Here is a 14,380-nt window from a genome sequence, read left to right as displayed (position 1 = left end):
TTTCTGTGCTACTCTTATACTCAGATGGAGAAGGTGAAACAATAAATCAGTGCTAATATATGTGGAGAACTGGAACATGCCACATCTTTCTCCAATGATATATGGTCGAGAAAAAGGCTGATGAAAGTAATTATTTATAGCAAGCATAAAAACAGTGCTAGTTAGAACTCAATAGCTGTCAGCATTACTTTAACAAAAGCTTGTGAGAGTTATACCAATTTGATGGTGTCTTAAAGTGAGCCGAACTGTAGAGTACTGCAGTTTTGTTTCAGATATTAAGAAAATCATCAGAGTAACAGCAGTAATCAAAAACAAATGAACCCTACAGAAATATAACAACTATAGAGCTGTCAGTATCTTTTTCCCTCCTGCTCTGGTAGATCCCAAAGAAGAGAGTACTGAATAAGAATCCCCTACAACTATCCAGCATGGTACTGTCCATGTTAGACTTCCTACTTGTTTAATTCTTTCGCTCACCTGGGAGTACCTAACCTTATACACAGAGTACAGAAGCAGTAAAAAATAATATTTTTTTCAATTATCACTTGGTTTTATGACCAATATTTATGAATGTATTTTGGTTTTGCTTATGTTTTTGCCAAAATTCATTGTCTGTAACACTCAGCCACACCAAGTGACCTTACCCATTAAGAACAGAGAATGTTAGCTTAATTATGTCTTCAAACTATGTACGAATTCCTGCAGTGGCTTGTTTTCCTCTCTATCTGCATGAATAGTATTGCCGGAATATATTTTACTTATGTCCTCCTCAGATCTCAGGCACGCTCTTGTGTTAAACTTGCCTTAATTCATGACGATTATTTTTTCAGCAGCAGTCTAATCTAAAACATTACACTGATACAGCAGCATCACTTTGCTTCAGGAATAGAATTGTAAAAATTATGCCCCTGCAACAAAGTTCTCCTCTTGTTCCAGCATATATCTTAGGATCACAGTAGTCCTTTCCTGTTGTGTCCCACAATCTTCTTCAAATGACCTCCACTGATGCTCTCCGCCTTCAGAAGCTTCAGACAGATGTGTCACTCTTTTATCAAAAAACACAGATGCTGAATTTACTCCAAAAGGTAATTCAAGAAGACTCTAGTGACTTTATATGACTTTCAAAGTATTAAACATGTTAAGCACATCTAATGTAAGACACCAGACCTACAGCTTGCCTCTGATTCAGAAATGCATTGCATCTTTGAAGCCCTGAAGTAATTTAATCATGTATGGATGTGTGCAAGTCTGAAGGAGCCACAACAGTCCTAAACTTTGTTCTGGATTCTTCAAAATGAATCAACCAGTAAGCTTGTTTGTTTCATTACTTCTACAGTAACTTTATCGCTTGATCTAATTTTGTTGCTAATTTTTCTCTTGGATGTGGTAAAGATCAAAAGGGATAAAAGAAGTTATACACCTGTATATAGTTCAAGGTGATACTCTATTTCTACTAGCAACATTATAGTATTTTTACATTAATCGTGTCTTGCGATACTTGTGATGATGTTTGGTTATTCATATGCTAGCTTTTCAACTGTGTTGTACAACATTAAGCATACCTCTGTTTTTATGTGGTTTATGATCTCATAACCCATTTAATTCTTATTTTTAGAAATGGGATTTTTAAGCAACCAAACATTTAAAAAGCTGCAAGAGCTGCTTAACTGTTAATATTACTCAGAGAAACATTGAATTCATCAGCTTATAGCGGTGGTTGCTACGTGATATCAAATGTCCTTGGAATATTCTTCTCCTTTGCATTGAATCTGGGCAGTGTGTCACCAGCTTTGAGCTCCCTACTGTGCTGGAATTTTATTTCAGAATTGATTGCAATCCTGCTTTGAGATACTAACTTTTTTTCCTTTTTCAAATGAGACTATAGTACACTACCTTTCATACTGCTCCCACTGCAATTTTTGTGTATAAATATATGTTCATGGAAAGCTTATCAGTGATCAGACTGCATTTCAGCATATACAAAATAGTACAAAGGCAAAATCTTCTGCCAGTTTATTAGATAGAAAGGTGTACGTTGCACAGAAAAATGTGGAGGATGTAAAGGGCAGACCATGGCGTTACCTCACCTTACGAGCACCCCTGCAATGTTGTTTATTTGCTATGGAGGATGATTACCTCTTGACCGCACTGCTTGAGAAGAAGGGCTGGGAGATCACTTGGCTGCAGGACGACAGCCCCGGGTCCCCCTTCACCCTGCCAAGGGTGCCCATGGCCCTGCTGCCTTGCCCCTTGCAGCAGGCACCCCAACAGCACCAGCCTCTCTAGCTGCATCAAACGGCTTTACAAAGCAAATCCACTGGGTTTTAGAGCATTTTTCTGTTAATCACTAGGTGTCACTAGCATACTCCTAAAGCAATCTGTTGGAAAGGGCTGCACGGCACTTGTTCAGCCGGGTGCCCAAATGCAGAAGGCTTTTTCAGGGCTTGCACCTCACTGGCAGAGGCCCCTCAAATCCTACTCAGTTCAGGCATGAAGGTGCTTGCGAAGAACCCACAGCGCAGGGTGCCTACTGGAAATAGGTATTTGCATGGGAAGCAGCAAGAGCAAGTATTTTGACAAAAACAATTTTCACTGCTTTTGTGTATTCTCATTGGTCTCAGACAACTGCACGGTTACAGGAAAAAAGTATTGCTTATGCAGGGACAAAGAATTAATTACCTGGTTATTACACCATTAGGGAAAAGACTAACCAACCTGGTCCTGGCCTGTACCTGAAGGAGAATGGCTGTCCAGCACAGTGACCACGTCATACCCATTTATCAGTGTTGTGGAGAACACAAAGCAGAGTTTTGCTTTGGAAGAGCCATAAACAAGGATGACATTTTAGCTCTAGTGTAATCAAACTAAAGTATTGCCAGAGGTTTACAAAAGAAATTACCTTGATCATGAAATCAGGTCTGAATAAATGATCTTTGTTATTTTTCTATCCTTTGGGTATATTTTAACAAGTTCTTTGTACCAAGATTTATACAACATGCTCCTGTGTCATTCTGCAAGTTCAACTTCAGTGCAAGCTTTTTTGCCTCTCTTCAGCAAGTCTGTGGCTGGTAAGAGCAGTGAGGAGTCCTGGCACGGGCAAGGTAAACACAAACAGTGCCCGATGGCACGCTAGAAGATACCTTTCAGCTTTTGCAATAGTCTTTGGAAAGAAATGAGGCATCCTTTTCTCAAGATCTGCTGCCAGACACTGGAAAATGTGCAGGGTGAAGTGCAGACTGGCAACAGGCAGCACAGCAGCTGTCCCTCGGTCCAAAAGTCGAGGAGAGCTGAAAGTGGCCTGGCGTGGATGAGAGCCTATCTAAGAACTGGCAAAGGGCATTCCTCCCCTGTTTACTTTTTTTATGACCACACAGGTGGAGAGTTGCCCCCAGTTTTTCAAAGAATACAAAAGGCTACATAAACGTCTGAGCTCAGAGGTCTGACCGACTGCTCTTTATGCCTGTGCAGAGGTGATCACACCCAGCTTCGATTCAAGACATGTCTGGTGTCCATCTCCCTGTGGTGGGTTGACCCTGGCTGGGCACCAGGTGCCCACCAAAGCCTCTCTGTCACTCTGTCACTCCCCCTCCTCTGCTGGGCAGGGGAGAAAATATATGACGAAAGGCTCATGGGTCGAGATGAGGACAGGGAGAGATCACTCAGCAATTACCATCATGGGCAAACCAGACTTGACTTGGGCAAATTAGTTTAATTTACCACCAATCAAATCAGAGTAGGATAATGAGAAATTTAACCAGATCTTAAAAACACTTTCTCCCCACCCCTCCTTTCTTCCCAGGCTCAACTTCACTTCAACTTCTCTACCTCCTCCCCACCAGTGGTGCAAGGGGATGGGGAATGGGGGTGGCGATCACACATTGTCTCTACCTCTCTTTCCTCCTTAGGGGAAGGACTCCTCACACTCCTCCCCTGCTCCAGTTTGGTGCCCCTCCCATGGGAGACAGTCCTCCATTAATTTCTCCAGTGTTGGTCCTTCCCACGGGGTGTAGTGCTTCAGGAACAGGCTGCTCCAGCGTGGATCCCCCATGGGGTCACAAGCCCTGCCAGCAAACCTGCTCCATCATGGACTCCGCTATCCACAGGTCCACAGGTCCTGCCAGAAGCTTGCTCCAGCGAGGTCTTTCCACGGGGTCACAGCCTCCTTTGGGCATCCACCTGCTCCAGTATGGGTTCTTCCACAGGGTGCAGGTGGATATCTGCTCCACTGTAGACCTCTATGGACTGCAGGGGGACAACCTGCCTCACCATGGCCTTCTTCACAAGCTGCAGGAGAATTTCTGCTCTGGCTCCTGGAGCACCCCCTCCCCCTCTGTCTTCACTGACCTTGGTGTCTGCAGAGCTGTTGCTCTCACATATTTTCACTCTCTCCAGCTGAAGTTGCCTTTGCCCAGTGTTTTTTTTCCCCCTTCTTAAATATCACAGAGGTGCTACCACTGTCACTGAAGGGCTCGACCTTGGTCAGTGGTGGGTCTGTCATGAAGCCAACTGACATTGGCTCTATTGGACATAGAGGAACCTTTCAGCAGCATTTCGCAGAAGCCACCCCTGTAGCCTCCCCACTACCAAAACCTTGCCCTGCAAACTCAGTAAGGTCCACAAGTTACATGTACTCAGACAGGAAGCCCTGAGGTGCCCCTCCATCCTTGTTCAAGACATCCAGTGGAGGTTTCCTGATCATTGAGGATAATTTTGGTCATCTGATCCAGGACACGAAAGAAATATTTTTAATCTCCTCTCCACTCCCTTATCTTAAGGAGAACATATAGAATCTCATTAAGGATCAATCACATTAAGCTGAACGGCAACTATTAAAACCTCAGGAATTCCTTCCAAAAATTAAAATACGCCCATGTCCCCTCTTTCCTGTATCTCCACCTCCTTCCCCACACATCAAATGCTGAGTAAGGAATTGAGTTCATACCATGCTATAAAGACTCATCACCTCTGGCCCCAGTCTAAACACTTGTTACCCAGGGACCAGCAGTCTACCTATGTTGCGGGCTTGGGGCTGTCAGTAAAAGCATAAAGGCAGAGCCCAAGCTGTCTTATTCTGGCTAGGCAAGAAATGAAAATGAGTAGAAAACAAATGACGCTGTTCAAGATAAAGCCATCTAAGGATGAAATCTGTAATAAAGTCTCTATTTCTGAATTCTTCACGCTTCCTTTATCCTTGCATTGTGAATAAAAATTCAGTATGAAAAGAGGAGTTGATTTACACAGAAATCAACCAAGAAAAATTGTGTATTTAAAATATATTACAAATTTATATAGTGGGTTAGTACAGACATTATTTTTTTTAACAAATTCAATGAATTTTATATATTTAAATATGTGTTCCATATAGAAAGCAAACTAAGCTTTGTTTTTTCACCAGAACTAACCCATCTTTCTGATCAAAGGGAAAACACTGATATTAAAAGTATTGCCAATCTCTTTATTCCTCGTTCCTAATGTAGAGATTCTCACTAATGACTTTTTCAGACTGCCAAGCTCTGATATAGCGAACAAAGTCATACATTTGAAAATCTAATGCAACTTCCAAGGATGATACTGCTCTTGTGTGCATACATTTGAAAATCATTTGTTTACTTGTCTTGAAGAGCTTATCTTGTCCTCATGGCACTGTGCCACACACACTCAGCAATATTGATGTCCTTCTGTCTTACACAAGAAGGAGACATTAGCCTAAATTGGTGGAGAGAAAATTTCCATTAAAACCGCAACAGCAAAGAAGTTTCAAAGTACGAATATCTTTCCTAATCCCATCTCCCACTCTGCCTTAAATATGTTTCAACAGCTTTCTAAGGTTCAGTCTCAGAAGCAGCAAAATCAGAAGAGTACTGTTAGCATTGTATTTATACTAACTCCAGTAAGAAGATGCTTATTTTTGTCCCAAATATTTCACCTTTTAAGTCTTAACTGAAGTGCTAATTCACCAGTGGTGCATATTGCACAAAGTTTATGTTGCATGTAAACTATATCTACTTACTCAGAAGAGTAATAAGACAAATTATGAAAAACAATTGACCATTATTTGATTTATTTCAACATCATCCGTGAAATCCTGATTCCACTGAAATCACTAGGATCTCTACAAATAATTTTAACAAAACCATCATTTAACCTCTCTCTTTTTCTCTCTGTGGCCCAAGGATGACATTACTCTTTTATTAAAATTCCTTCAGGAGAGAGACCTACCCAAAAAGTGTGATTCACGAAGTAACTAATCTGCTTACCTAACAGGTAAGTGAACACTTGCTGTTTTGGCATTGGACAGCTTCAACTCTACCTTTGATAGCAATACTAGCAATTTAGGATGCGCTGAGAAATCCACAGAGCAATCAGTAACGTGCCTGTGACAATCACTCGGCACCATCTTCAGAGTGCTACAGCACTGATGGGGATGCAAAAGGTGGGGTATCACTTGCTCCTTCCCACTGTGGTCCCACCTCCAGGCCTCGTGTGCCCCCACTCCTGCAGTGCCTGCTGCTCCCCCTCACTGCAGGCTTTGTTGTTCAGAGGAAAAGAGGGTATGTGTTCCAAGCCTGCCTGGTCATTCCTCTGTTCCATATTTCTTCCTGCACCTTAGGGCTATGTTGATTCCCTGGAAGGTGTTACAGTTTCTTGTGTCCTTCCCATCACCTTCTGCACAGTAAAGCTTTTAGTCTTCACATTTATAAATATTTTCAAAGATTTAGCTTCTTTGCCGTGTAAACTATTGGACACAGTCTTCTATTATCTCCAGTTATCAAACTACTAAACTTCGTTCATCTTTCCTTACAGTCTGGGTTATTAGCAGACTCACCTGTGTGGTGTGCCAGCCTGTGTGATGAGCACACCCTTCTTATTCAAATCTGTTGATTATCTGAGGATCGAAGTCTCACTTGACTATGGCCGTTAACACCTTTCAGCACAAGAATATAATTAAAAATGTACTTTTGCTAAGATTTTTTTTTTTGATGCTAAAAATCTGTTTCAGGTGACCATTTTTTTGAGGAAAGTCCAAGCTCCTAAATGTTCTTGAGAAGTGAGTTAAAAAAGAGATGTGGGGGCATATTTCTGTGGTTGCTTATTCATCTTCCAAGAAAAAAAAGGGAGGGACTGTCAGCATTTCACAGTCAACTTGTATTCCATCTCCAATGTGTTAGGCACAAACAGTATTTTTCTTGCGTGAAATGTCTTGTGCTCCAAACCCACCTTCCTTTTTTTCAGTCCCTCTCAGGACTTTGTGGCAACTGAACTTCCCTGCTTCTTAAATGTGACAAAATGTTGCATTTCTCACAACAATAAAGTGTTCACATCAGCTGTCAGACTCCACTGTTTTAGCTTGAAAATTTTGGTTTGAAACGATTAAGATATTCCTGTCCCTTCATACTCCAGGATGGCCACAAATTAACATTTGGTATGAGAAAGTCAACTATTTCATTGCCTTTTGAAGTCAGATATATCGATCACATAATTTTCTATTTGAATCTGCTTGGTAAAGCTCCTTTCTATTTTAAGCTCCTTGGTAAAGCAACACTAGATCACAAAAACATTGGCTGAAGTGAATCCAAGCTCAATATGCAACACAGAGCCCTAGTAAGAAGATAAATCTTTCTGGGCTATCATCTTTTTGTTCTCACATTTCACTGAAATATGTTACCCGCTGTGAGGGGAGGAAAAGCCTCAAGGGCTCTTGATATTTCTCAACTGTGAATTTCCAGCTACTTGCTGTATTTAGGGCTACATTATCAGTCTTCATCAGGATGCAGTAAATACTTTTGCAGAGGTCACTATCTTGGATTTAGTTCAATTGTTATTTTCAGTGGTGATAGGGATTTTACTTAAATCACTCCTGTCATGCACTTGAGACACTCAGCTTGTTTTGCTGTCTCCCTCTCCCTTCTCAAATGAAGGACAAATCCCCTGCTTGGAGCCACTGAGAATAAGAAACCTTGCTTTGTTGCATTACTGCCAGCTCTCCTTCATTCTTCTTGTTCTCCTAGAACTGATCTGATCCTTCACAGTCCATAGATAATCCAGTAATTTCTGCTTTATCATAACCTCTTGGCTTTCCATCTCTCAGTCTGTGTTCTTACACTTCCTTCATTTAATTTCACCTTGTTTCACAACTACATCCTCTCTCTCACATGGCCAGTGTCCCTGAATCCCGTTCCTTTTGGCTCCCCCTTCCTGCTTCTGTACCATTATCATTTCCCTTCCCTTACTCCGCTGTCCTCTTCTCCAAAAGACAACAAAAAAAAAATCCCAGAAGACCTTGGAATAATACTCAGAAATGCATTTGTCTGAAAATACATCCTCTCCCATGTACACCTGCAGTCTTATATTCAATGTAACACAGCATTTTTCCATGATTCAGGCTACCTCCAGTTTCAACACTGAGCACCTTAGCACCCAGCCACACAAGATTTCTACAGCATAGTGATTTTCTGATTTTCTACTATGTGGATTCCTGTCACTTTATTCTGAGTGAAAACTGATGCTCCCTACAAAGACTTTTTCTCGCATCTTGCCATGCCTGTGCCTTCTACTCACCTCCACATGCTTCACATTTGACACAGACCTCTAATTCGCCTAATTAATTCAGATCAGTGTGTCTCCTTTATGGGAATAAACTATGTATTTCAGAAAAAATGGATTGGGCTGAAATATAACCCCCCTGGAACATTCTTGCTCAGAGCAGGTGTCATTTATAAAAATGTGCTAGCGGCTTGCCTGCCTGAGACACAAATCTTCGTCCCTCCCCCCGAAGCTCTTACCTCTGCTGTTTCTTAGTCACCTGTTGTAATTGTTTCAAACTCCAACCCAAAGTCCTCATTAATCTCCACCTACGAGAAATACATCCACAACCGTTGTTCCCTCAGAGAGCCGATTTCCCCGGCTTCTTGTCATGTTTCCTCACTTTCACTTGTTCTCGAGTCCTCTCTGTGATCTAGCAGTTTCCATCAGCCTCAGACAAGGTTTTCATTACTTGCCCTAAAAATAGCAGCCTTTTCAAGCTGTATATCTTTCTTCTTGCCATTATCTCCAATATCTTTCTTAGAATCTCTAATCTGGTGCAGAGAGAATCACATTACCTTCGTGTCAAAAGTCCCTCTTCTCTGGGGACTCCTTCTAGTCTTGTTCCCAGTGCTCCAGACAAGTGTCTGGATCTCCTCGAACTCACAGGACACTGTCTCCTTCTCCTGTTACTTGCAGGTGGTCGGTCAGCTCAATTTACATGCATTTAAATACCACCCCTGGCCTGCGAATGTGGAAACTGCCAAACCTCTTTCCCTTGGCTTTCAGCCTGCAGGCCTCTGCAGCATGGTGTTTTGTCCAGAGCAGTCAGAATGTCATCTCTCCTATTTGCTTTTTAGGGCTCAATAACAAACATTGGCTATATCAAGATTTCCTTTTCTATATCCAGTCAAGCCCTTCACAGTTCTATCAACCATAAGAGCGCAAAAAGTTAGTGTTACTTCTCTCTATGCTTACCTCCTACTTTCTTCTGACTTCTTCAAATCATGTTTCTTCTTCCTTAACCTGCAAAACTCTTCCTTTCCCATTCTTCCAACCAAACCCTTTGGCTAAAAAAAATCCATCCACTGGAACAAACGGGTCATGTCTTCTTCTGCTGCTTATTCAGTCGCAGCACTCCCATTTCTAAGAACTTGCTTTCACCAGCTGTGAGACAAAAGGGACCACCATGTGTACCTAATGAGACTTCTGGTACATCAAAAGACCATCAAATATGCTTGTATTTCAGAGAATATCCTTTAGAAGAAGATACAGGTTTAGTTTTTAACCTTTCTATTGATAGAGAATCCACAGGTAAACATCGGTAAGTTGATTCACTGTAACTAAGAGAGCATTTTTACTTCCAGCTTTCATCCATTGGACCTTGTTATGCTTTCTGCTGGAGAGCAAAGAGCCTGCTGTAATCCAAGCAGAACAATTCCCACATTGGTCCTTCCTTAAAATAATCAACTTAGAACCCTAAACTACAAGTGATGCTTTCCAGGGCTTTAATAACCCTCAGAACCTTCTCCCATTTTTTAAAATCTTTCTTTAATTGTGGAAATCACAACTGACTGGACACAGACACAGTTTTCTAGCATAACTTGCACAGTGCCAAATAACAAAACTGTCGCCGCTCCCCCTATCCATGTCGCTGTACTGCGATTTAAATACCAGGATCCCCAGACCTTGTAGCTCTGGAAAGATAAACATGCTGAGAGCCCTGTTCCTGTGGACAGAAGCAAAAAAACTTCTGTTTCCTAATGGGGTTTTTAATACTTTTACAAATATTTTTTCCTTTGGAGTGCAGAAATACAGAAAGACCTTGACATTATTCTCTCGCTTAATTTCCTTTTCACCTGAATAATTTTGAAAGCATTGGTGAACGTGTTCCAACAAATTAAGCTCTCCATTGACCTGTGCGCAATTTGTTTTCTGTCTCATACAGAATTTCCAAACTCTGTGATCAATGGAAACAGCCACTAGAACCAATGGAAATCCCCTTTCCTGGGTGTCCTCGACAAACCATCAGGTCATCAAAACTGCTCTCGAGACAGACAACTATTAATTTATCAGTCTCGTGGGTAAAATAAAGTTTCTTGCTAGGGCATTTCATTAGCTTAGACACTCCTATCACATTCACAGACATCTTCAGTTGGTTCTTGATAGCTCTTTCCCTCGATTTCTTTTCAGAGATTCTTGCTGGAAGTAGGAAACAGTCGAAAACTTGAACAATACTGTGTCATACAGATAACTGTTTGAAGAGAAGTTACGAAGCGCAAAATTAAACGGGTAAAATGTTTTATATAGCATTTCCTAAGACTTACACCAAACTTTCCAGAGCTTCACACAAGGAAAAATATTGATGGTTCCACTCTAGATGCTCAGAGAATTTCTTGGCCATCTGTTTTTACACTCTCAGATACAAGATACTTAGTCTTGCCAATTAATTATTTTTACCTGCGGGTGAACCTTAGGAGGTGTTAGAATGGAAAGCATTTCCTGCTTATGTGTGACCACATCACCTGGACATTTCCCCAGACACAGAGAAAAGTAACTACTTTTAGTCTTTTTTACACTGTTCAAATTTTACCATATGCTTTTAGTAACAAGACCATGCCATTGTCACAAAGATTACAAAGAATGGTGTACAGGAATTTCTTCTTCTTCATTCTCTTGCTACTATTTTGTCATTTGACTTTACTTACCAGTTTTCTGTATTATCCCATTTCTGATGTGTCCAAAATACTACATAAATAGAAAAGACAAATTTGACAGTGTTGTACTGTCTTATTTTCTTTTCTTCCTAAGTGGCATACTCTCCCTCCTTATTTACAGACTGTGTTTTTTCTGTATGTGGTAGAATGCATTTGAATGTTCCCAGGTAATAATCATGTTTTTTCTGAACATTTTGTGAGTTTTGATTTAACTTCCATCTTCTTTTAAAGTTGAAAGTTCAAATTTGTTTATTACCAGCATTAGATTTATCCTGTTTGCTCGTAACAAATTTAAACAGGTTAGAGATCACTTTGCTCTGAAGTTACCACAATACTTGGCCTACCAATTAATTCCTTTTTATATTTCAAGATGAAGTCTATTATAGAAGTCCCCTGAGCTGGACACAGCACTTATTGATTTAAGAAATTGTCATCTGTAACATTTAAAAATTCTGAGGATATTTTATTATTGGCAGCGTGAGACTAGCAGTACAAGATGCCTAGATGGAAGTCCCCCATGATAAAATGATGCTTTTGCCATAGATCATAAATAGGTATTTAAAATATCAATTACCCTGATCTCAAGAGCAATGTCTGTGGCAGACATTGTCTTGAGCTTTTTCTGTTGGAGCACTGGTCCTTAAACATTCAGGGGCATTTGACTGTTATGTTGCCAAAGCTTTGATCGTCATCTGCCTGCTGATCAAACTCAGGCTCTGCACAAAATGCCAATGTCTCGGAATTTCCATGTCTTCTGCTGCTCATTCCTGGATGTTTATGTTTCCTTTCTTTTCTTCCCTGTTCCTTCAAAGACAGACTTTCCATCCGTTTCATACCCTTCTCTGCCACTTTCTGCCTTTTGTGTCCCCCACCTGCCCCACACCCCACCTCATACTTTCAAGTCCCAATCACTCTACCAGTAAATTCACTTCCAATATACCAGGTCCCTCATACCTTATCACCTCCATTTCTTCTTCCTCATACACCATTTAGATGCTAGTTTTCCCACCAGTTTCCCCATCCAAACTCCTCTTCTCCTGCTCAGCTCTCAATTAGCGTAAAAGTTACCTCTTGCTCTGCCTCCCCAGCTACTTTCTCACCAATAACATTGTCCCTTTCATTTGGATCTCAGCCACCTTTGTCTTGTTACCATGTTCCCTTATTCCCCATTACCCTGCTTTCTTACAAATCCTGTTAGAGCAATGATCTCCGAGCAAATAAATTAAGCTAAAGTCTCTGCTCGACAAAGACAGCTTCAGGAGGGACTGGAAGGAGCAGAAAGCTTTGTTTGCCTGCAGCACAGAGTGGTTTGGAAGCCTCGTGACTTCTCAGAACTGGGGTTTCCTGAGTTGTGCCAGTGTCAAAAGTTGTTCCTCTCGGTGCCTGGGACATCTGAGGTTTGTCACAGGAAGCGTTCTGGACACCTCATACTGTGAGCAGAAGTCATCAATTTGATCCTTAGACCTGGCTTTTCTTGACCAGTCAAAATAACAAGAAATCCACATGTGGAGGACTCAGGAGAGAAGAAAAGCGATAGATTCATTATTTTTCCTTTAGGAAAAAAGATAAAAAAGACTTCTTACCTTGCTCGAGGATTATTTGTTTTAATATGATTAATAATACATTTGAAAAATTAACTCCATAAATTGTTTGGTTCAAATGCAAAAAAAGCAAATATTTTTAATTCCAAAGCAGTATTAAAACAGTAGAAAGATAATGAGGCTTTTTTCACAAAACTGTGAAAATTCATTTAGAGATAAATAAAAAGTACAGACAGTAAATTCTGCTTTGAGACAGGAAAGAAAAATAGCAGGAACTCTTACAGAGTCCCTGATGGCTGAATGTGTGAAATTAATCACTGACAGGTGGAGAGGACAATTCTCCACGCAGTGTTGAGCTTCCTACTCTCTGAATGACAGCCAGTTAGAATAAGAGAGCCAAAGATAATAAGAGGTGCTTTGCTGCATTAACTTTCTGATCACCAGCTGTGCACCTGCAGCAAAAAGAGGTTTGCCCAAAACCTGAACTGGGAGTACATCTTAAATAAGTATGTATTAATCCTTTACTTGCATTTCCTTTGGAAGTCTCCCAAAGTGCTGTCACCACTTGTCACAACCCTGGTCAAACTCCTTCCTCCCCAGCATCATGAGACTTGAATGTTCGGTGCAGGCACTGAATTAATGCGATTTTGGCTCTCCTTCATTCTGTGCAGGCTCCTTGATCTTCAACCTCAAGACTTATTTTGGGGGAGTATCCTACCTCATGAGACCCTTTGATTCAGCCTCCCTGTGCTTAAATCTTCTGCATCTCAGACTTTCTGTGAGTTCATTCACCATCCTCGCCAAAAAGCTTCACATATATGTTTCTCTGGGGTACCTAGGAAAAGGTGAGTGTAGAAGCATGACAGAGACATCAAATGAAACAAGCCCACGTCAGGTTCAGAAGAAACAAACAGAGTCAAACTATGGAACTCGTTGCAGTGGTGTGGTCTGGATGCCAAACAGAGCACTGGCATGCCTACTACTAGATAAAGTAAGGAGGCAAAACCAGCCCCCCAATGAATGTTAAAAACAAGCTGAAAATAGGGGTTGACGAAGTGTCTGAGTTGCAGATCACTGGAGATTGGCATAATAAGCATCACAGAATGCTCTGAATCTTTTTCCTGAGCATCCAATATGGTCCTCTGTCAAAGAAGGATGCTGGACTGGATCATTTTTCACTGTAACTCAAAATAGTTGTGTACTTACAGTATAAAAGAACAGGGATCTGCAAAAACAAAACAACAAATCTGCAAGGGATTTTGCAGAGAAGTATCTAAAACTTTTTTTTTTCTGCTTAAAACAATACTGGAAACATAAAGACCTGGAAAATGATAAATACATTTAAGCAAATGGGTGTCTTTGTTTCTTCACAGATACTAAATGTCTTCTCTGTTGCAGAGAGAGAAGGATTTGTTTTGTTTAAGCTTTCCTCTCTCTCCTCAGAATGGTAGTTAAGAAATTCTCTTTTGTTTATACCTCAGTCTTTTGCTAGGATGAAACCTCCCTCTTCAGCTCCAAATCAATATCAGCTTAGTGAAGTCCTCCAGCCACCGGTCAGTTGTCTTTTAATCAACTCATCCCAAAGAACACACATCAAAT

At 40.9% G+C, this 14,380-nt stretch overlaps 1 protein-coding gene across 16 annotated transcripts in view; it reads right to left on the bottom strand.

Moving 5' to 3' along the window:
* Window positions 1–9,203, bottom strand: part of CHST9 (carbohydrate sulfotransferase 9) — a 147,078-nt gene extending 137,875 nt beyond the window's left edge. For 12 of the 16 annotated variants that reach the window (XM_075416269.1, XM_075416260.1, XM_075416281.1 and 9 more), the window contains exon 1: window positions 9,102–9,203. The gene's annotated coding sequence lies outside the window, so the exon portion shown is untranslated. Of the gene's footprint in view, window positions 1–8,783; window positions 9,050–9,101 lie in introns of those variants that run through there. The other 4 variants (XM_075416271.1, XM_075416267.1, XM_075416272.1 and 1 more) reach the window with 1 other exon arrangement.
* Window positions 9,204–14,380: the final 5,177 nt, after the last annotated feature.

The sequence above is a fragment of the Opisthocomus hoazin genome, chromosome 3, assembly GCF_030867145.1.
Source record: "Opisthocomus hoazin isolate bOpiHoa1 chromosome 3, bOpiHoa1.hap1, whole genome shotgun sequence".
In the NCBI taxonomy this organism is placed as follows: Eukaryota; Metazoa; Chordata; class Aves; order Opisthocomiformes; family Opisthocomidae; genus Opisthocomus; species Opisthocomus hoazin.
The sequence above is the reverse complement of the archived record's forward strand: the minus strand, read 5'-3'. Positions and strand labels throughout refer to the sequence as shown.